The 23357-nt window shown below is 39.4% G+C and overlaps 1 protein-coding gene and 1 non-coding gene across 3 annotated transcripts in view; one reads left to right on the top strand and one right to left on the bottom strand.

The window, feature by feature from the left end:
- CPNE4 (copine 4) overlaps positions 1-23357 on the bottom strand; it is a 441978-nt gene that overhangs the window by 363115 nt on the left and 55506 nt on the right. The gene's annotated exons all lie outside the window — the stretch shown is intronic.
- On the top strand, positions 18570-18674 carry LOC122730169. The gene has a single exon (XR_006353383.1). It is a non-coding gene; the product is annotated as a U6 spliceosomal RNA (small nuclear RNA).

Consider the following 23357-nt stretch of genomic DNA (forward strand, 5'->3'; position numbering starts at 1 on the left):
AGTGGTTTGCCCATCTAGACTCTGTCTCCAATTGGGTTCATGAAGGGTAGAGGTTGAGCCTTCTGATATTTTGTTTCTTCTCTCATTCCCTTGGACAATATTCTGCGCACAAGGTGGGCACTCCCTAACTCTGACCCCCTTTCCAGTTCACCTGTGCTTCCAAGGATGGTGAATCTGAAGAGGGAAGTATGCTAATTTATATGGAAACAACAACAACAAAGGTACTTCCTATTTTCTTTTCATCTTCCTTATATGTTTGCCCTTTTGCCTAAGTAAACGCATAGATCAGTTCCAATATGTTTGTCTTATTATTTCCTTAGTCATTTTTTCAGTTCCATCTTTTTTAATGGAGTGATCACTTTGACATAAGCAAAATGTTTAAGCTTACTGTTCTGTCAGAATTCTTGGCACAGTATGATCCATCTCTACAATAACTCAAAATTAAAATTTTAATTAAAAATGATGAGAGCAGGAAAAGGTTCTAATTCTTCCTGTGTTGCCCTCACTAGGCTTATCTATAGGGTGCTGCCCTTTATAATTAATTATTCTGCACTGCCCCCCAGGGTCAGGGATACATTGGGAACTTGGCAATTTCTTATTAAAGTTTGATTCAGCAGCATATTGATAGTGAATCACTTGAGCAGGAAGTGAAAAACTGTACTGTGCAAGTCTGTAAACATTGAATGTGGGGAGGTGGGTGACCTATGTATGTCACTGATCATAGATCTAAGAGTTGGATAGAACCTTAGACAGATGTCATCTACTCCAACCTTCATTCTGATGATGAGAAAAAAGACCCAGAGAAGTGAAAGGACTTTGCCTAAGGTCACACAAGAATTAGCAGAACTAGTTTCAAAGACAGATCTAGTAAACACAAAGCGAAGGCCTCCAAGCTGGGGATCTGGTCATATGTCACCATAGAGTTTGGTGAGAGATTGTAAGAGGGGAGAGTTTACTTCTCCTAGGAGTAATTCCTTAATCAAAATTAGCCTTCTCTGGTACTGACCTGACCTTTTCTCTAAATATAAATCATTGTATTGCTGAGAATAGCTAAGCCATTCATATTCATATCAATATTGCTGTTACTTTGTGCACAGTCCAATTCACTTTGCATCAGCTCATGTAAGTCTTTCTGGGTATTTCTGAGAGCATCCTGATCATCATTTCTTACAGCACAATAGTATTCCATCATAATCACATACCACAATTTGTTCAGCCATTCCCCAATTGATGGGCATCCCCTGAATTTCCTATTTTTTGCCACCAAAAAAGAGCTACTATAAATATTTTTGTACATATGGGTCCTAATTTTTTTTCAAAACAAGATATGTGGGGGCAGCTAGATAGCACAGTGGATAAAGCACCTGCCCTGGATTCAGGAGTACCTGAGTTCAAATCCGGCCTCAGACACTTAACACTTACTAGCTGTGTGACCCTGGGCAAGTCACTTAACCCCAGTTGCCTCACCAAAAAGAAAAACAAAAAAACAAGATATGTGGTTATCAATGAACTGGATTATAAAGTGGCTAACTCTTGGTTGTTGAAAAAGTCTTTGGACCAAGGTGAATACTGTAGAAAAAATTTCTACATCAGGTAAGATTAGATTAGGTAGCCTTTTGTCTGTCCCTCCAACTCTATAATTTTCATTGTACACGGGTGGAGATATTGGTAGGTCCCCAATAAAATAAGGTCTCAAAAAGCAGAGATTCCTGCGTCATTACAAATGGGTATGAAGGATGGGCATCACAAGTACCTTCATCAGTTGTATGGCACATAGGAAGGGGCCACTAAAGGACAAACCCAGAAGTCTCCTTTCTCAGGTGACCACCAAGAACACATACTGATTGCAGACTATTGTCCCTATAGTGCTAGACTAGGTTTATTGTCCATTCATTGGTAAGAAGTGAAGTGGCAAGTGGAGCCACAGAGGAGTAGGGTGACACACCCATTCCAGGGAGCAACGGCAGAAACAATTCAGTTATGGTTTCAGAACTGGAAATTAATGTATCACCAAGTATTCATTAAGCACCTCTTCCAGCACTAGATATATGAGCTCCTTGAGGACACGATTTCTTGTCTACTTTGTTTGTAATCTTATGGCTTAGCACAGTTCCTGATACTTAATAAATATTTATTGACCATTTGCCCACATGCTGTGCTAGGTGCTGGGGATACAAGAATAAAGAATAAAATTATCATCTACTTGAGCAGCTAAGTGGCACAGTGCCTGTAGTTAGGAAGAACTGAGTTCAAATCCAACCTCAGACAGTAGTTTGTGACCCTGGACAAGTCACTTAACTTAGACAGAGGTCTGCCTCAATTTCCTCATCTGCAAAAAAGGGGGGGGTGGATAATAGCACCTACCTCCCAGGGTTGTTGTGAGGATCAAATGAGATAATAATTATAAAGGACTTAACACAGTGTCTGGCATACACATAAATATATATGTGTGTATATATGTATATATATGTACATACATGTGTGTATGATAACATATAAACTGAGGAGGAGGAAAGTGTAATAGTGGATTCAGGAAGACCTTCCTTAAAGTTCTACCTCTAACCCATAATGGCTATAAGACCCTAGGCAAGTCACTTCACTTTTCAAAACCCTAAGTCATCCTCTCTAAGTAGAGGAGCACAGGATGACCTTCGTAAGGAGAGAGCATTTCCTACACCCAATGAACACCAGTTTGGGTCCCTCTCCCTAGCCACCATCTTATATTATACATTATTGGTGTCCATGTTTTCCCCGTCTCCTAGTCCCTGCCATGTGTTTGTCTTAGAACGTGGGCAGGGATACACAGCCTCTCTTAGCCATAGCTTAGTAGGAGCCTGGCACAGGAGCAAGTGGCTCATCATGCTCATTCCATGCCAGTCATGTCGTTTGCTCCCAATGTTACCCTCTTCAAGAACAAAGCATGAAAGAAGAGCAAGCTCCTTGAGAATAGGGACTATTTCATTTCTGCCTTTACATCCCCAACAGCCTGGCCAACTGAATGAGGGCTGTATTCTGGTGGCAGAACATCACTAGACCTGGATTTCATGAAAAGACCTGGCTTGAAGACCTAGCTCTGATGCTTACTTATATTAAGCAAGTCACCTTTAACTTTCTAGGTGTCGTGTTACCTTGTCTTAATAAAATAAGGATAGGGGAAAGCTAGGTGGTGAGTACATAGAAACACCAGCCATGGAACCAGGAAGACTCATCTTTATGAGGTTCAAATCCAGCCTCAGACACTTACTGGCTGTGTGCCCCTGGGGCAAGTCACTTAATCCCTTGTTTGCTTTAGTTTCCTCATCTGTAAAATGACCTAGACAAAGGGAAATAGCAAAGCACTCCAATATCTTTGCCAGAAACCCCCAAAATGGGGTCACAAAAGGTCAGATATGACTGGAGAAACTACTGAAAATAGGGATAACAACTATTAACTTAGCTGGCTCATATGACTGCATGACCTCCACTAAGTTACTGTATCTAAGCACAAAACAGTATATAAGTTTATCATTATTATTATAGTCTCCAAATGAGTTTGAAGGCCATGCACGTATATAGCAATGAAAAGAGAAATCTGGAAGAGGGAGAATTCTACTTCTTTATTAATGATATATTGACAATACCTACTGTACTTAGCAGAGTGTTTATATTACAAACAGAGATTTAAAAAGAGATTCAAGAAGTTGTTTCTCTATCCCAGATTATGTCTCTGGGAAATATACCAAGCATGCTAAAACCTCCTTGGTGGATGTGAAATTGGTAAAACTACGAAGGGTCCAAATGAAGGAAATTAAGGATCTATAATCATCTGGCAAAAGACCATCTCACTGTAGCCAGCGTTCGCTCGGATCTGACATGATCCCCTGGAACTCCGAGCATGACAAATTCTCCAAGTAGGGTTGGCTAATTGCATGACTAATCACACCATTTGAAATCAGGGTTGCTTTGTCTAACATAAAGTAAACATGTGCAGGAGAAACAAAAGCCAGCCTCCTGTGACCTTTTTCTTCTTCTTCTAAATGGATAGTATTAATGGGGACAGGGGATGCTGATATTGTCTGCCTGGTATTCAATGGAGGAACATTAAGCCCTAGAAACAAGGGAGTCACAGCTGGCTTGAAACAGTGGTATGCTTAACTGACTCATGGAATTCAAAGGGAGTGTCCTCAGAGGTAGCTCAGATGGGGGAAAATGGAAGCAAAAATATGGCATTAATAACAGTGACCAATATCTGTACCAGAATTTTAAAAATGTTTCATGTCTGAAGCATTCCAAACATAGGAGTGGCCTCCAAAGATCCAAATCCATACCTTTTCTTTGCGTTACATTCCTCTTTATGATATCTCAAACAAGCGGTCACTCAGACCCACTCCCTCCTGAGGGTAGGCCTTTTCCACTCTGGGTTGGCTCTAATATATTAAAAAGTTCTCCCACATGTTGAGGGTGAAATTAGCCTCTATGCAATTTAGGACCATAGATCTAGAGTTGGATAAGAATCTCATTTTATAGAGGAGGAACTGAGGCTCAGAAGCAGTGAGTGATTTGTAACCAAAGTCCCATAAGAAGGGAAGGTGCAGAGTCAGGATCAAACCGCGGGTCAGGGTGACGTACGAATTCAAGGATCCAAGTACAGTCCTCTCTCCATCCAACACACACGTCGCTCCCAGTCCTGTCCTCCTAAGAACAAGAAAAAGCCAATGGAAAACCCTTCTTACGGAGGATAAACCTTGAAATATCTGTCAGTCCAGCAAGCATTTATTTGAAGACAGTTATCGTACCCACCAAGCAGAGCTTTTTATACACTAGTGGGGCTGGCATCCCCAGTTCCTTTCATTGACCATCATGTGCCAGGATCTCAGGGACCTGCTGGGTCACCCTCCTCTGGCCACCATGCAGTTAGCCCTTCCCAAAGTGAAAAAGCAGTATGTTGCAGTGGAAAGGGGGCTAGATTTTAGATGCAGAGTTCCCAGGACAAAGACTGGATCTGATTCCGATCTCAGTTATGCCGTATATCACCTGTTTGACTTCATGTAAGTTCGCTGAATCCTCATGAGGGGAATGGGACTTGACAACCTCTGTTTCCCAAGGCCTGTTATCCTAGGATCACGACGGGCAGACTCCGAGGAGCACAGATTTAGAGCCAGAAGGGGACTTAGACATCATCTCCTCCAAGACCTTCTCTTTACTGATGAGGAGAATGGAAGCTAAGCCTGGAAGTCACAGGAAAAGGTCCTCTGATGTCCCTCTGACTTCTTCTTCCACACATGAAGCTACTCTCGATGAGGGAGAAGTACATGCCACGGATGGGGCCCGATGTGTGCAGGGGAACAGGTCGATGGAGAGGTCTAGTTCAGGGGTCTAGTCTTGTGGGGCTAGGTTGTGGAAACTCATGAAGGGAGGTAAAGACTGAAAAGGGACGTTAGGGGAGCAGGTTTTGGAGGGTCCATGATTCTATAAACCATCCATGGGCAGAAAAATGAAGAGAGAATTCATTTTTCCTTTGTCAAACTCAAGCTGTGCTTGCAGAGAAATAGAAAACAGGCTTCATTAACAGCATTTTAGGATATCCCAAGAAACTGGGGAGAATTGCACACATGTATATATCTTCCGCTATTTGGGAGAGGATAAAAACATCAAAATCATTTCTAATTTTTTCAAAATAAATTGGCCTAGAGATCTTCCCCAGTGATGATGCCCCATCATAACTTCATCCATTTGGGGAGGCAGGGAGCCTCTGCATACAGTGTATGGATTCTTCTATAACATTACCCCAACTGTGCTAAATGTGTTATCCCAAATAACAGTGCTAACCAATGGCTTTGTATCACCATGGCAACTACACAGGCAGTGGAGATCCCAGACGGGTAAACAGACCATAGAGGGGTTGGCATTAAGCAAGGCTGTCAGTGCTAAAAGGCAGCCCCTGAAAAGAGCTGTCCAGCCGGAGATTTTTCACTTTGGGAATAAAAGTGCCCTCCCCATCCCCTACACCCACCTTCTAGTCTAGATAGAGTTTTTAGTTCTCAGGTCTTCTTACTACATTTATTGTTATTAATATTATTATTATTATTAAATTTCTCCCTTAAGGGAGAATTAAACTAACCTTCCACTTCCTTTGCCTTTGCCTGACATTTAGGCTGGCAGCTTCCCAGCCTCCCCTTGAGGTGGCATGTGCAATTCCAGGGATGATGGCACAGGAATTGCTGCTGCTTGAAAGTAGACTGAGCTGAGAAAAATGGGGTATCCAGAGGGCCCCCAGGGGCCCTACTGATTCTAACGAGGAAGGTACCAACTCATATAAAAGCTGAGGCAGGGAGGGAGAAGTTAAGGGAAGGGGATATGGAGAAAGAGAGGAAGAGGGTGATAAAAGGAAGTAAGAATGATAGAAGGAAGGGAGGGAGGAGGGAGGAAGGGAGGAGATAGAAAAAGTAGAAGAAAGAAGAATGGGAGGGGCACCTAGGTGGCGCAGTGGATAAAGCACCAGCCCTGGATTCAGGAGGACCAGAGTTCAAATCTGACCTCAGACACTTGACACTTACTAGCTGTGTGACCCTGGGCAAGTCACTTAACCCTCATTGCCCTGCAAAACAAAAAACAAACAAAAAAAACACAAGAATAATGGGAGAGGGAGAAAGAAAGAAAGAAAAGGAAAGAAAGAAAGAAAGAAAGAAAAGGAAAGAAAGAAAGAAAGAAAGAAAGAAAGAAAAGGAAAGAAAGAAAGAAAAGGAAAGAAAGAAAGAAAAGGAAAGAAAGGGAAAGAAAGAAAGAAAAGGAAAGAAAGAAAGAAAAGGAAAGAAAGAAAGAAAGAAAGAAAGAAAGAAAGAAAGAAAGAAAGAAAGAAAGAAAGAAAGAAAGAAAGAAAGAAAGAAAGAAAGAAAGAAAGAAAGAAAGAAAGAAAGAAAGAAAAGGAAAGAAAGAAAGAAAGAAAGAAAGAAAGAAAGAAAGAAAGAAAGAAAGAAAGAAAGAAAGAAAGAAAGAAAGAAAGAAAGAAAGAAAGAAAGAAAGAAAGAAAGAAAGAAAGAAAGAAAGAAAGAAAGAAAGAAAGAAAGAAAGAAAGAAAGAAAGAAAGAAAGAAAGAAAGAAAGAAAGAAAGAAAGAAAGAAATAAAGAAAGAAAGAAAGAAAGAAAGAAAGAAAGAAAGAAAGAAAGAAAGGAAGGAAGGAAGGAAGGAAGGAAGGAAGGAAGGAAGGAAGGAAGGAAGGAAGGAAGGAAGGAAGGAAGGAAGGAAGGAAGGAAGGAAGGAAGGAAGGAAGGAAGGAAGGAAGGAAGGAAGGAAGGAAGGAAGGAAAAGGGAGATTAAGGAAAAGATTAAGGGGAAGAAAGAATAGAGAGGAAGAGCCCAAGTCCCAGACTATCCTTTTATGCTGCGTCAATAGCTCCAAAATCTTTGCCATTTCTTTTCCCATTAGCTCCAAATAGAGCACAGAAGTATGGGAGTTTCCCCCCAGAATAAAAAGAACTTCAGTAGTTGCTTTGACATAATCTTTGGATCAAAGAATTGTGTGATTGGGTCTCCGAGCACTTGGAAAACCCTCTCCTGTCAAATGCTGCTCATTCTCTGCCCAAAGTGAACTGTGGTTTGCTCAAATCCTGAGAAAGAAACAGGAGAATGCCTGAGTGAAGCCTCTAAGGGCAAAGTTAAGGAGTGGTCAAGCAAGCCTGAAGAACAGATAGAGAAGCAAAAGGCTTCAGAGCCAGAAATAAACCAGTTTCAAAGAAGCCAGCTCCCCACCTGAGGCAAGAAGCCTCTTTTTTCCAAAGGCTTCTGAGCACTCTTGGAAGTTGGGTGCAAGCAGCTGCCTGGGGAAACCACTTCCGCTCTTTTGGTAGCCTTTTGCCTGAAGTGTCTATCTTTGTAAAAGAACACCCTAATAGGAACAACAAAGGCCGTTTCCCCCTTGAGATGTTTGACCTGTGTGGCATTCGGGAGATTAGCAGAGGGCTGGAAGGAAAGAGGAGAGGAAGGGAGGGGAAAGAGGCACCCACATGCAGAGAAGAGAGAGAATTGGAAAGAAGGGAAGAGAGAGGAAGGGGGAAGGGAGGAAGATGCTCTTCTCTATCACCTCTGAAATAATCTACCAAGCTGGAAGCCAGAAGATTATGTCTCGTTAGAGACACCAGGCTATAAGAAAGAGAAAGTCATTAAGGGGAAGCTCAGAGAAAAGGCAAAAAGATGATTAAGGAAATGACTTTGGAGGGACAGTCAAAGCAAATAATTTGGTTACGAAATGGCCAGGAAAGGATTTGGCAATGGTCGTCTGAACTTCTGAAAGGAGTAGACACTAAAGGAGGAAGAAGGGAGTTTTTAAAAATTAACTGATGATTAATTGGTACCCAAGAGAAAACCACTGTCATTGTAGATAAAACCTCTGTCATTCTCCCTAAGAATGTCTGTGATTATTAGTGACAACTTAAGGCCTGCTTGAGAGGAGGGACAGCTCATATGCATATAATATTGTTGGAACATCACAGCAGCTGTGTGAGTTTAGTGGTCTGGTTTATCATTCCATCCTATAAATTAAGAAACTGAAATTAAAAGGAGCAAAGTCGTTTGCCCCAAGTCACGTGGTCTAAGTCAGACAGCATGACATAATGAATAGAATGCCAAACTTGGAGTCAGGAAGACCTGAATTCAAATCCTGATTCGGACACTTACTGTGTGATCCTGGGCAAGTCATTTAAACCCTGGTTGCCTTCAGTTTGTCCTCATTTGTAAAAAGGACCTGGAGAAGGAAATGGCAAACCAGTCCAGTACTCTGCCAAGAAAAGCTCTATATGGGATCACAAAGAGGTCAGACACAACTGAATTGAATGAACACCAAGAAAAAGTTATGTGATCCCGGGCAGAGTCAGTTGGCACAGTCCTGTGCCTGCAGTCTCCCTCATGTGAAATCAGGGCAACAGAACTTAGACTTTAAAGTCCCTCTCAGGTCCCTTCTAGCTCAAAATCTCTGCTTTAATGTTACCGTCATTATCATTATTATATTAATCACATTATATATAAAATATTCATTGTAATATTATTATTAACATAATAATGACATACAGAAGCTGAAATCCTATTTAGAGCTTTTCCTAAGGCCATAGTTTGGAAATGCTACTGGTACTTGAGGGAAAGAAAATTCCCCACTCTTTACCTGATAAGAAACAACTATGAACAACAGCAAAATGTAGACCAGTAAGTTTTCCTGTGTGTCCGAGTCACAGACTGGATCCTGCTTCTTTCTAAGCCCAGAAAGTCCAATACATGAACAACTCATCAGACCAAGGTTCATGACAGTAGCCATGAAAGCAATGAAGTCAAACTGAGGAGCTCCTATATTTTCAAAATTCCAAATAGACTTTGGACAAGTCTATTAACCTCTCTGGGCTTAAGCTGCACCTCTATAATGTTGTCTACACATTCTTTTTTTTTTCAGGGCAATGAGGGTTAAGTGACTTGCCCAATGTCATAAGTGACAAGTGTCTGAGGCCACATTTGAACTCAGGTCTTCCTAATCCAGGGCCAATACTTTATCCACTGCTCCACCTAGCTGCCCCTGTCTACACATTCTTAATGTTTTTTGTTTTGTTTTGCAGGGCAATGGGGGGTTAAGTGACTTGCCCAGGGTCACACTACTGTCAAGTGTCTGAGGCCGGATTTGAACTCAGGTACTCCTGAATCCAAGGCTGGTGCTTTATCCACTGTGCCACCTAGCTGCCCCTACACACTCTTTTTTTTTTTTTTTTTTTTGCGGGGCTATTGGGGTTAAGTGACTTGCCCAGGGTCACACAGCTAGTAAGTGTCAAGTGTCTGAGGCCAGATTTGAACTCAGGTCCTCCTGAATCCAGGGCCGGTGCTCTATCCACTGAGCCACCTAGCTGCCCCAGGCCCCTACACATTCTTAATGAAAAAGAAAAAAAAAGGAAGGAGGCCCTGCATCTAAACCAATGTGTGATAGACTCCTGATTTTAAGTCCTAAGCTTTAAGTTTATTATCCCATTGCCTATGCTCCCCTTTGTGGCTGGTGCCAAGCACTGGGTTCATGCCATTGCAGATCCACTGAAGCTACACTAAGGTTTTGTTTCGTAAAAGAATCACCAATCTGGATCTAGAAGCAACCCTGCAGGTCATCTGGTTTAACCCCTGCACTTTGCAGGTGAGGAAACTGAGGCCTGCAGAGATGGAGTGACTTGTCTAAGGTCACAAAAGTGGTAAGGAGCAGAAGCAGGATTTAACCCAGGTTCTCTGAAAGGTTTTTTATTTGGAGGGGGGAGGGTTGTGCAGAGAACAATGAGCCTTCAATAGGCAACAATTTCAGTTGCCTCAGCATTTTAATAGAAAATTCACTTACCACAGTGACTGTCCTGTTTCTTCTCATCACAACTGTTCTATTTTAATGATACAGATCTCAAATGATGCTTTTATACTTTGCTAAATAGGACACCCAGGTGGTGCAGTGGATGGAACGCCAGAGCCTAAAGTCAGGAAGACTCATCTTCACGAGTTAAAGTTCAGCCTCAGACCATTATTAGCTGAGTGACCCTGGGCAAGTCACTTAACCCTGACTGCCTCAGTTTTCTCATCTGTGAAATGGGCTCGAGACGGAAATGGCAAACCACTCAAGTATTTCTGCCAAGAAAACCCCAAGTGGGATCGTGAAGAGTTGTACACGACTGGAATGACACAAGACTTCGCTAAATTAATGATATCAAAATTAACCCCAGTGAACATCTAAGAGGTGCCCTCTCATATGAGTGAAAGCTTGCCTTGTTTGATCCCGTGGTGTTTAGGATGAAAATGGACAAGAGAGCTCTTGAGGGCAAGGGAAGTTGTGCTTTGTCTCTGTGTCCCTAGCACAACGTCTAGTAAACAAAAGGCCCTTAATAAGTGTGTGCTGCCTAATTGTCTCTGAAACAAAGGCACATCTTTTTAACACCAATATTCTCCAGGGATGGTGGATAATTTTTGGAATTGCAGGAAGCTACAGATCCTGGGTACAGAAGCTAAAAATCATCCAAAAGGAAATAGAGAGTTAAAAAGGGGAACACAAGCAGGCTGCAACACATTACAATCTAGAAATTATGCAGAAACACTGGAAAGGTAGCAAAGAAACATAACTGAGTGGAAAAAAACAGAAGGGCCAATGAAGGAATAATCTACACAATGTCAAAAACGTAAGAAGGTTCGCCAGGGAACTAGTCGGATCCTATGTGTAGAATTTCCATGCAATCGGTCAAAAGGCATTTATTAAGCACTTGCACTGGGCCAGGCCCTGTGCTAAATGCTAGGGATGCAAAGAAAGGCAAAAACATGGTCCCTGCCCTCAAAGAGCTCACATTCTTTTTTTTTTTAGTGAGACAATTGGGGTTAAGTGACTTGCCCAAGGTCACACAGCTAGTAAATGTTAAGTGTCTGAGGTCAGATTTGAACTCAGGTACTCCTGACTCCAGGGCTGGTGCTCTATCCACTGCACCACCTAGCCCCCGAGGGCTCACATTCTAATGAGAGAAACAAAGTGCAAACAACTATGTACATCAAGAGATACACAGTAGAAATGGCAGGAAGGTGTGGACAAGAGGACCTCAGGCTGATCAAGCAAGGATAGGTAAAAAGATGGCAGAATGCCCATATTATTAAGCTTCCAGGACTACTGCTGTTTATTTGTATAAAAGTCTCCTGGGATATTGAAAGCCAACTCCAATGTATTGGTATTACATTTTTTTTTTTTTTTAGTGAGGCAATTGGGATTAAGTGACTTGCCTAGGGTCACACAGCTAGTAAGTGTTAAGTGTCTGAGGCCGGATTTGAACTCAGGTACTCCTGACTCCAGGGCCGGTGCTCTATCCACTGCGCCACCTAGCTGCCCCATTGGTATTACTTTTTAACTAGGTAGGTAGGTGATTGGTATATAATAGGTAGATGATAGGTAGAGAAAGATGAAAGACAGATTGATGAAAGATAGACAGACAGGCAGATACTCTATGTGTGTGTACCAATTTTACAGAAAAATAGCCAATGGCTCAGTATAGTAATACAGCTGAAAATGCAATAAAAGCAGCATTAAGCACTCAGGTGGACCAGGAAAGGGATTCACCTTTAGACCATGTTATGTTGATAACATGTGACTGACCAGCTGTTCTGTTGGTAGATTGAACTTTTATTTGTTTGGGTTTTTTTAAGAACTGCAAAAACAGTCCCTCCATACAGAGCCATAAAGCAGTTCAGTCTGTGCAAGTTAAGCTAATATACAACATTTATAGGTTAGAAACTCTTTAAATATTAATATCCAAGAAATAATTGAGAGTTCAAATCTGAATCTTTCAAGTCTTTGGCCTAAGAATTTTCTTAAATGTAATTTTCTCTAATAGTTCAAAAATGGATAACAAAAGTCTATTATATGCAGAACACTGAGCTGGGCACAGAGAGAGATGTGAGGTTTAGATAAGGCACAGTCTTAACTTCATGAAGCTCATAGCCCAAAAGAGTGGATTGTTTATAACTACAAGGCTATGGCAAATATTTTTAATTGACTAATATTCAGCCTTTGATCTTGTGGTAAGCAATAATGGCTCTCATATGGTAATCAATAATAATTTGACTATTTAATCCCCTTCTAGTAACACTAAATTCTAATTGGAGGAAAATAGGAGTTCACGTATTGCCTCTGACACTATGACCTTAAGCATGCCACAAACTCTGACTAAAAGATTCTACATTTAATACCAAAAAAAAAAAAAAATCCCTTGATGTAATGAAATTGCATGAGAATAGCTCATCATAGTGATTTTTAAGCTAAAATAAAAATTGATCTTTACATAATGAGATTAATACAAAGTTAATACAAAGCACTAAGGGGAAAAAAACAGTGTGTATGCTAACACACATATATACACATACATACATGCATATCTATGCATATAGACACACAATGTATATATGTAGAGCTATACATACACATATATACATTTAGTTTTATAGGTATATGACTATATAGAGACATATATGTCTATATATTAAAATTTATTTTCCCTTAGTACAACGACATAGATATATAGACTATATATATGTATATATACATATATACACTTTCTTTTTTTTCTTTTATGATATGACCTTTAATATTTAGGTAAGTATTCAAAATTTGTTGTGGCATATGGTGTAAGATGCTGATCTAAACCTCATTTCTACAGTATTGCTTTCCAGCTTTTTTCAGCAGTTTTGGTCAAATATGGAGTCCTTCCCCTAGGAGTTGAGTGCTCACACAAAGGTCAGAAGAAGTAAAACAAGGACACTCTCAAGATCTCTCTGAAGAACTTTGGAATCAATTGTGAGACATGGGAGACACTGGCACGGGACCACCTAGCATGGCGTGCCCACATCAATGAAGGTGCTGTGCTCTATGAGCAAAACAGAACTGCAATAGTCCAAAAGAAATAAGACATGCCCAAATTTAGAGGCATCTTCACTCCAAATGCTCATATGTACTAACCTGTGGTAGAGCCTTCTGAGCTCATATTGGTTTGCTCAGGCACAGTCAGACACATTGTACCTTGATCTCAACATAGTCGAATCATTTTGGTCCTCTTTGAAAATGAAGGACAACAACCAATGCCAGGAGTTGGCATTCTTGGGTTTGCCAAACATTACACTATCATGTTGAATTATCTCTGAGTCTCGTTAATCTAATTTGCTCCACTGATGAACTTTTCCATTTTTTAAAACTGGTACCAAATAGTTTTGATAATAACTACTTTGTAGTTTGGTTTGACATCTAGTACTGCTAGAACCCTTTCTTTCACTCATCTTTTTTTTTCACTATTTTCCTTGAAATTCTTGACATTTTATTAACTAGCCCTAAAGTCACTAAGCTATAAATATTCTTCATGCCAAAGATGCTATTAGTAGACACATATCCCAAGAGGGTCAGGGTTAGAGGAAAAAGGCACTTTTGTACCAAAATATTTATAGCAGCACTTTTTTGTAGTAGCAAAGAATTAGAAACAGAATAGTTATCTATCAGTCCAAAAGTGACTGAATATATTTTGGCATATGAATGTAATAGAATATTATTGCACTTTAAGAAATAACAAATAAAATGGATTCAGAGAAACATGGAAAGACATATATGAGCTGATATAGAAAGGAAATGAACAGGACCAAAACAATGTAAAGGATAGCAACCACAGTTATATGAAGAAAGTCCACTTTGAAAGATTTCAGAACTCTGATCAAAAAAGCAAACAGTGACTTCAAAAAACAGACAAGGAAATCACACCTCCCATTTCTTGTTAGAAGGGTAATATACTCAACAGACAGAGAGAGATTTGTATTCATAGATATGGTCAATGTGTTTGTTACCTGGACTATAATATGTATTGTTTACATAGGAAGGCTTTTACTTACAGTGAGCAGGGGAGTTATCATGTGCAGGGGGAAAAACAGGGTATGAATAAAGCATTATTTTAAATGTATAAAAAAGAACAAAAAATGCAGGCGGGAACACAGATATAGCTGTTTTGTTAGTATATTTTATGTACACACATATATACATATACAGCATATAAAAATGTATACATATATAGATATAGATACATAGGTATATATTGTAAGGTAAGAGTAAAGGAGATCTAGCAATACCAAATCTCAAACTAAATTACAAAGTGGTTATCATCAGAAGTGTTTGGTACTGGTTAAAAAATAGAAAAGATGATCAGTGGAACAGATTAAATTAACAATACCCAGAGAAAACAGTACATGATAATGTCATGTTTCATAAGCCCAATACCAATTCTTGAAATAAGGGCTCTTTATTTGACCAAAATTGCTGAAAAAACTGGAAAGCAGTCTGGCAGAAATTAGGTTTAGACCAACACCTTGCACCATACACCACAATAAATTTCAAATGAATTGCAGGAACCAGACCTGTAATTTATTGTTTTGGGAACTCTCATGATGAGGAGATGTCCTCTACCAATTCAGGTGGACATTTTCTCTGCATTTTACAGGCCTAAAGAGCTAGCTAGAGCACTGAGAAATAGAGCGACTTGCGTAGTATCACCCAGCTAATCTGTGTCAGAGGTAAGAGCCAAATCTTCATCAATCTCCCATGCAACTCATATGTTATATGAAGATAACCCTTTTTAAAACAAACTACATAACTGAAGTTAAAAGTTTCTCTTTTTCAAGAAAGAGACTTATTAGAACAATATCTCTTAATAATGGAAGCCTCAGAGTGCTCCTCAGGCCTTATCTACTAAGTCATAGTTGGAATCAGGAACTCACCTAGCCGGGCTTACTTCATACTAATGGATTCTTTGCTGGTCATTAAATGAGAAAGTACATATGTAAAAGTGGTGGACTCCCTACACTTGATAGGCAATCCTATCTGATTTATCTCAACTAGGAAAAGGAAGGGCAGGGCTACTTTAACATTCAACACAAAAACTATTCTACCTGAATGCCAGTGAAAAGATCTAATAATAGGGGCAGCTAGGTGGAGCAGTGGATAAAGCACTGGCCCTGGATTCAGGAGTACCTGAGTTCAAATCCGGCCTCAGACACTTGGCACTTACTAGCTGTGTGACCCTGGGCAAGTCACTTAACCCCCATTGCCCCGCAAAACAAAACAAAAAAACAAAAAAACTATTCTCGATATATGTTGCATAAAGATCATGTGCTACAGTAAGACATAGATACTGAGCCTCAGTTTTCTCATCTGTAAGATGAGAATGAAAATAACACTTCCCTTGTAGGGTTGGCATGTGATATGAGAAGTATGTGAAGTGTTTTACCAATCAAAGTCTATGTAATTGTGATCTATCATTAAAGTGATGGCAAAATGGGGAGGAAGAATTTATCACACACACACACCCATAAGTGTTGCTTTGGTAGTTACTATACTAGTTTAAATGTCTACTCTGAGAAACAATGACCATTATCCTTCACGTGGACTGGGAAATTAGGAAGTAGTCAACAGGAGATGGAGAATACTAGGCAATTTCCTTGCCCCTCCATAGTTAGGGCTGTCTCCATTATTTGACTTCAAGTATTTTAATTTACTGTTAGGCAATTATTGACATAATTGACATAATAAAGGTAATTTTTTAAAAACACACATTTCTTCCAGGACCGGGTTTGGGGAATCCTCTCCATCTGTGCAGGTCATGAACAGGTCTGTAACTTAATACTCTTATAGAGGTGTCTAGAGCACTGAGGAGTTAAGTGACTTGCCCTGGGTCACACAGTATCAGAGGCAACACTGGAACCCAGGGCTTCCTGACTCCATGGCCAGCTCTCTATCCACTCTGCCATTTTGCCTCCCAAGGCTTTTTAAAGACACTTGTTCAGATTATTCATGCCACTGTGCTCTGCCCTAGCATAAGTAGAGAGATATCTGTTGGCAAAATCACCTATACATAAGAACTAGGACCACATGCCTAAACAAATAAATTTGAAGGGCATCACTTTCTTGGAGTAATGCAATAAGGACACTTATTTGGCATCCACCTGCCTAAGTCACTCTAGGCAGCCCATGGTGAACCAAGTAATGAAAATAACATCTCTGGGGAAGGCCAGGTGGCCAAATGCATTCTAGTACTCGGGGACGAAAAACAGCCCTCGGAAGACAACTGAGATTCAAAGTCAGCACAGAAACGTGTGTCTAGGGTTAACAGGGTCCCTGCAGGAACTTCATGATGCCTCTCTTGCTGCTTACAGAGAGCTCACTAAGAACCAGCTTGGGGAGCAATATGTGCAGGGTTGAAAATACTGCTCTGGAATATAAAACATGGACTTCCCATCAAACCTCACAGGCTACCATGGGCTTTGATTGCAAATACTGGAGGTTAGACTGGAACAAACCTGCATTCAAAGACCACCTGCCATCCGGCCAGTGTGGAGGATTCTGGGCTGGCTCATTCTGTTCTCTGCTCATCAAAGATTCAGGCAGAACAATGAGGCTTGCTTCCTTTTCACTTCCTCATTACAAATCAGTGATCCATAGAACTATGACACAATAACCCACTGGATACAACTCCAGCTGTTATCAAGTTTTCTCCCAAAAGTGAACATTGGCAAGTTTTACTTGGGGCAGGTTGTAGGTCAATCAAAAAAAAAATTATTATGCAACTACTAGATACCAGGCATTGTCAGTGCTGGGGATACAGAGACAAAAATGCAGCAGTCCCTGTCCTCAAGGATTTACAATCAATCTACCGAGGAGACAAGTCCATAAATCTCCTCTCTGTGACTCCATTTCCTTATATGAAAAATGAGAGGACTGGACTAGGGCAGGAATATGTAGGCAGCTAGGTGGTACAGTGGATTAAACACTAAACCTGGAATCAGAAGGCCTGATTTCAAATTTGGCCTCAGACACTTATTGTCTGACCATAGATAAGGGTCTGCAAAAACACTGCAAAATGAGCATAATAGCAGCAACTGCTGCCTAGATGCATTGTAAAGATAAAATGAAAGAGTTGTAATTTTGTTTCTGTAAACCTTGAAGAGTTTCAGAAATATTAGTTGGCTGTTCTTCTTCTTCTTCTTATTATTATTATTAGTGATTCATCTTTTTGTATGTCCTGAACCTCTTTGATAGTATGATGGAGTCCATGGACCCTTCTTAGAATAATATTTTTAAATGCAGAAAATATATTTTATTACGAAGGACACCAATAAAATTGGAATACAGTTATCAATGGAAAAAAACAACACAGGTTCATGCACCCTAGATTAAGAATTCCTAAAAGAATCTTCTAATTCCAACTTTCTATGAACCCATGAGTCTATTCTGGGATGTAGGAGTGAGCTTTTTGTTATGAATATTCAAAGCAAACATTGTTCCCTTCTGTTTTGCTCTTTTGTTATTTCCCCAACAATCATATGGCTTGATTTTCGAAGAAAAGCAAATGCAGTAGTACCTTAACAATTGCATTATGTACGCCTCCTCCAAATTCAGTTATGAAAAGAGCTCTCAGTATTTAAATTGCAGATTACCCTATTGTGCTTGGATTTCTAGATTAAGCAGAGGATACACATGTGGTCCTCCACTACTGAATAATGCTATGCCTACATCTCATCATGGTGGGGAGATGGCCCAAGAGTCTTCTAGGCTAAGCCATTGGTACAAAAACTCTGGTAAACTCTACTGAGATAGGAAAACTTGGAGTATCCCAACAGCAACTTTGCTTAGTATGGAGAAGCTGGTCAGCAGAAAGTGATAACCCAATGAAATTTTGGCCATGACACCCATGAAGCTAACCAAGATACAAAATGGTCTTCAATTCGCTGTAGTATCCTTTCCCTCCTTTTTCACTCCCTTCAACTCCTGCAGTAAATGGTGGCAGAGTAACCAAGGAGGGAACAGAGATTATAAAGAATCCCACACTTTCTAGACTACCTGAGCCTTTTGATGCCAAGGACTACATTGTTTTTATTTTTGCATACCCAAAGTATTGCATATAATAGAGTAGGTCAGAGAAAGATTCCTTTTTCAGGTCTGGGGATGATCTAAATGGCCACTGAGATTCCTTTCAATTCGAAAATTTTATTTCTATTAAATAATTGTTGCACTGACAGTATTTGACATGCTCCCTTTGGCAGCGCATATACTAAAATTGGAAAGATACAGAGAAGATTAGCACGGCCCCTGTGCAAGGATGACATGCAAATTCATGAAGCGTTCCACATTTGAAAGAAAGAAACAAACAAACTTGACATAAGCATACTAAATGTGAGATCTTTGAGCAGTGCCTAACAAAGTGATAGAACACCAGAGATCTGAACCCATATATACACTGACATTCTCATGACAAAAGAAACCAGAAACCAAAAGGAAGTTGTGGCAATATAGCTAGAAGTATTTTCATAGTATCTTAAGATTTGCAAAGCATTTTACTTGTGATGTCTCAAAGAACAACCCTGTGAGGTAGGTGCTATTATTGTCATTCCCATTTCACAGATGAGGAAACTGAGAATGAGAGATTAGGTGACTTGTCCGTGTCACAAAGCTAGTAAATATCTGAGACAGGATTTGAATTCAGGTCTTCCAGACTCCAAGTCTAATATACTTATCCACTGCGCCACCTAGCTATCTGGTAGATCCATTTCACTTCATGTTTATTGACAGAATAATGGTTCACAGATAGTCTTCTAAGAGATGAATAAATCAGTTGGAAGAGTTGTTTCTATTAGGAAACCAAAAGCAACAAGGAATTGGACCATCTGTCTTTACAATATTTATAATGATCATGGGCAAGGGGACCATCATGAAAGCTAATTACACTTTAGATGCCCACATTCATTGCAAAGGAAGAAACAGGGAAATTCTAGGAAGAACTTGAAAAAATTCTCCAAATCCAGTCAATATAAGCTTCAGTACCCACTGGCTTCAATGGAGGCACAGATGATGGAAAAATATGTTGGAAAACAGGGTTTCTGTTTAAGAAATTCAAAAAAAGACTAAAAACTTGTTGATTACTCACGAGCCTCACACCTGTTTATCATTAATAACTTCATAAAAACACTTGGAAGGTGGTAGACCTCATGAGAACCCAACAACTTTACCCAAAAAACCCCAACCTCACCATCATCAAATCATAGAATCTCAGAGATGTAAACTCAATGATGACCTTGGAGATTATCTAGTCTCATTTTACCCCCCAAAATTACCCTCTTCCAACATATTTAACAAATGAACATTCATTTCATTTTCTCAAAACTTCTAGTGAAGAACAACCCACTACTTCTCAGGGCATCCCATTCCACTTTGGGATAGCCCTAATTAATAGGAAGTCTTTCATTATATTAATTCTATATCTTAACACTCTTCAACTTCTCTCCTTATACCCACACACCCCAAACATATCCTCAATGCTCCCAGTTCTCTCTTGGGAGCTAAGAAGAACAATTCTAATCCTTGATAATTGTATAGTATGAATTTCCTCAGTATGGATCTTTGAACTCCATTTCCTCATCAGTGAAGTAAGGGTGATAGTAAGTATAGTACCTTCCTCACAGAGTTTTTAGGCTCAAAGGGTAACATAAAGGAAAAGCTGTTTGAAAGCATTAAAGTGCTATGAAAATGTTAACTGTTCTTTTCACTGTAAAAATTCTGATAGATGTTTCACTAGATATTTATTTTTTACTCTCCATGTTTATCTACACGTACTTTTGGGGTCATCTGGCTGAGTCGGATCTCAAGCTGGACTTCCTGCAATCTCATTTTCTACTTCACTGCTTTTTTTTGCTACTTGGAAAGGTGATATCTGATATTTCATCATTCACTGTCATATTTTGCAAATAAACTTACATTCTAAATGAGTATTGTCCTCGGCTTCTGTATCTTTCTGCTTGGCAAAAAAGTCAAGTGTTTGCTGCCTGAGGTGGTTCCTGGCTCATTTCCTTTTCATTATGACTTTTATTTTGTATTGGTCTAGCTTCTCTTAAAAAGTGGCCATTGGAATCAGTCTTGTTTATGTTTCCCACTTTTCAGAGTTGGCATCTTGTTTAAATATTAGATTGTGGTTGTTGTAATTGCATGTAATTGCAATCTTTAGATTTTGACTCTGCTAATTTAGTGTCAGCCTTGCCCTTTGGTCTAACCATTTGATGGTCTCATTCCAAATGCCAGTCATTTTCTATCTAAAGAAATTAATTATCTTCAGGTATTCAAAGATTTCCATTAATTTCAAATCTTTTCATTCTGAGATTTCTTCAAAATTGATTTATGATTTCACCAAAAAAGACTATATTGTCACATAAATAATTGAAAGGTATTGAGAATAAAAGATGATTCAGTTTCTTTAAAGTTGGGAGAAAAAACCATTGAGAGAGAGAGAGAAAGAGACAGAAAGAGAAAAAGACCCAGAGAGAGAGAGACAGAGAGAAAGAGAGAGAGAGACAGAGAGAAAGAGAGAGAGATGGAGAAAGAGAGAAAGAGAGAGAGAGAAAGAGAGAGATGGAGAAAGAGAGAAAGAGAGAGAGAAAGAAAGAAAGAAAGGGGCATCTGTTGAAGAGGCTTTGGGAAAACAGAGACAAATACATTGTTAGTGTAGTTATTAATTGGTCTAAACATTCTTAAAAATCATTTAGAATTATTTCCACACAGTTGCTAAACTATGTGTATCATTTGATTCAGCAATTCCAATACTAATCCTATGCCCCCAAAGGGAATACATATACATACATGTACAAAACATATTTATAGCAGCTTTTGGTTTCAGTAAATCTATCACAATATCCTTTAGTTGGGAAGAAGCTGAACAAATTGTGAAATATGGATATAAGGGAATATTATTGCACTCTAAGGAATAGTTCCAGAGAAACTTGGGAAAACTTATATGAACTGATGCAGAATAAAGTGAATTGAAACAGATGAATAATTTATACAATATCAACATGATAGAGTAAAACACTTTTGACGGACTTTATAAGTCATAAATTCAATGGCCAACCACCATTTCAGAAGTGCCACCCACCTCCTGACAGAGGGTTATGGACTAGAACATTTCACATGTTTGTTACAAGGGTTTTGTTTTTCTTTTATCAAGTTGAAGGGTGAGATTTGAAAGGAAGGAGGTGGCTAAGGATAGTGTTGCCTTCTTCCCTTTCCCCCCCAAAAGAAAGTCTTATCGATGCATTTAAAAGAAAATGGACAGAATCGAAAAGAAGAAAGTTCAGAAGGTAACGCAGATAAGCAGGACAGCTTTGAAAGTAGCATGTAGACTCTCTACACACACACATATAATACATGTGTGTGCGCACATATACATACATACACATGTGTGGGTGTGGGTGTGGGTAAACACTCATTGTTTGGTATTTGTTAAGTGAAGGGTTTTTTTTTTTAAGTTTTAAGGAGGGGATTGGACTAAATGTTTTCTGAGATTTCTTCCAATTCTAGATTTATGACCCTGATTCTACTTGGCCTTCAGTCCCAACTCTACCATTTACTTGCCAAGTAGAATTTGGCAAGACATTTAATTTCTCAGAATCTTAATTTCTTCATCTGTAGAGCAAGGATACCATCATCATCCTGGCCCACCTTAGCGGGTTGTGTTGAGAACCTAATAAGATTTTTTATAAACAGTAAAATCATGAAATATGGTATTATTACTTACAATAATGTACAAGTTTATAATTAAATCTAAGAGTTGGACTTCAACCTCTCCAAAAATTATTCATTGGTGCTTCTTTATTAAAACTATGATTTAATGGGTCAATATGTACTTTTAAGCAGGGAACTGGGCTCTGATTGCAGCACTTCTTTCTCTTGCTGTCAGAGGCTAATTTGTAGCCTGACTGGGATTGGAATGGCTCTGATGATCACATTAATATATATATATATATATATATATATACACACACACACACACTCTTGACCCATTTTCATGAGATGGTGGCTGAAATTGGTTTGCCAAGAGTTCTTCAAGAAGTGTTTTTTGAAGGATTTTTGAAGGATTATATGACCACTGTCCTGCCCTCGGTCCACCCAAGGGCCCAAAAGATCTGGTGATTAATTAACTATCAACCATTCATTGCTTTCTAAAGCACTTCAAGTCCCCTGGAGTAGCTTGAGCACTGGAGAATCTCTCTGGCTGAGAATTTTTTTCCCCTCTATGCAGATCACGAGGAAGTTCAATTTGTTGGTTTTCCACCTCACTTGCAGAAGAGCTAAGTTGATGATAAAACGGAAACAAATTTCAACACGGTATAAAAAGGTAGGTTGTTATCAATAAGACATTTTATTTAGCAGCAACTTTGCTGACTACTAAAAAAAATACAGGCCCAGGCCCATCCTGCTGGTCAAGGGAGGAACTCCCAGCCTTGAACAATTGAACAGTGAAATAGAAGCCGTCGTCTTTAACATCTGATATTCATTAGCACATTGAATTTTGTTTTTTCAGGGCTGATGATTAAACATCTTTCATCCCAGATCAAGTCAAACCTTGGCTTCCTTAATGCTTGAAGTAATCGACTGTGACTCATTGATTTGCACAGGACACCATAAACTGCTCTCTATATTTTGCAGAAATTAAGTGCCTAATTTAATCCATGTCTATTCCTCCGGGTTTTTAATTATTCATTACTTCATGATCGCAAAAGGTTGCAGGTCTTTGGGCTATTTATAGATGGGGGATGGGGGAGTAAAGCAGAGGGTAAAAGAAGAGAATGATGGAAGGAAGGCAACTTCTTTTTCACCTGTTGCATATCCTTAGTGAACCAATATTAAAAAAGAGGGAGAGACAGTAAAAATAAGAATCTATTAAGCACTTGCTATATACCAGGCACTATACTAAGTTTTTTTTACAAATATTATCTCATTTGATCCTCATACCATCCCTGGAAAATAGAGGCTATTATTATCCTCATTTTA

Source organism: Dromiciops gliroides, chromosome 5 (genome assembly GCF_019393635.1).
Source record: "Dromiciops gliroides isolate mDroGli1 chromosome 5, mDroGli1.pri, whole genome shotgun sequence".
Lineage (NCBI taxonomy): Eukaryota > Metazoa > Chordata > Mammalia > Microbiotheria > Microbiotheriidae > Dromiciops > Dromiciops gliroides.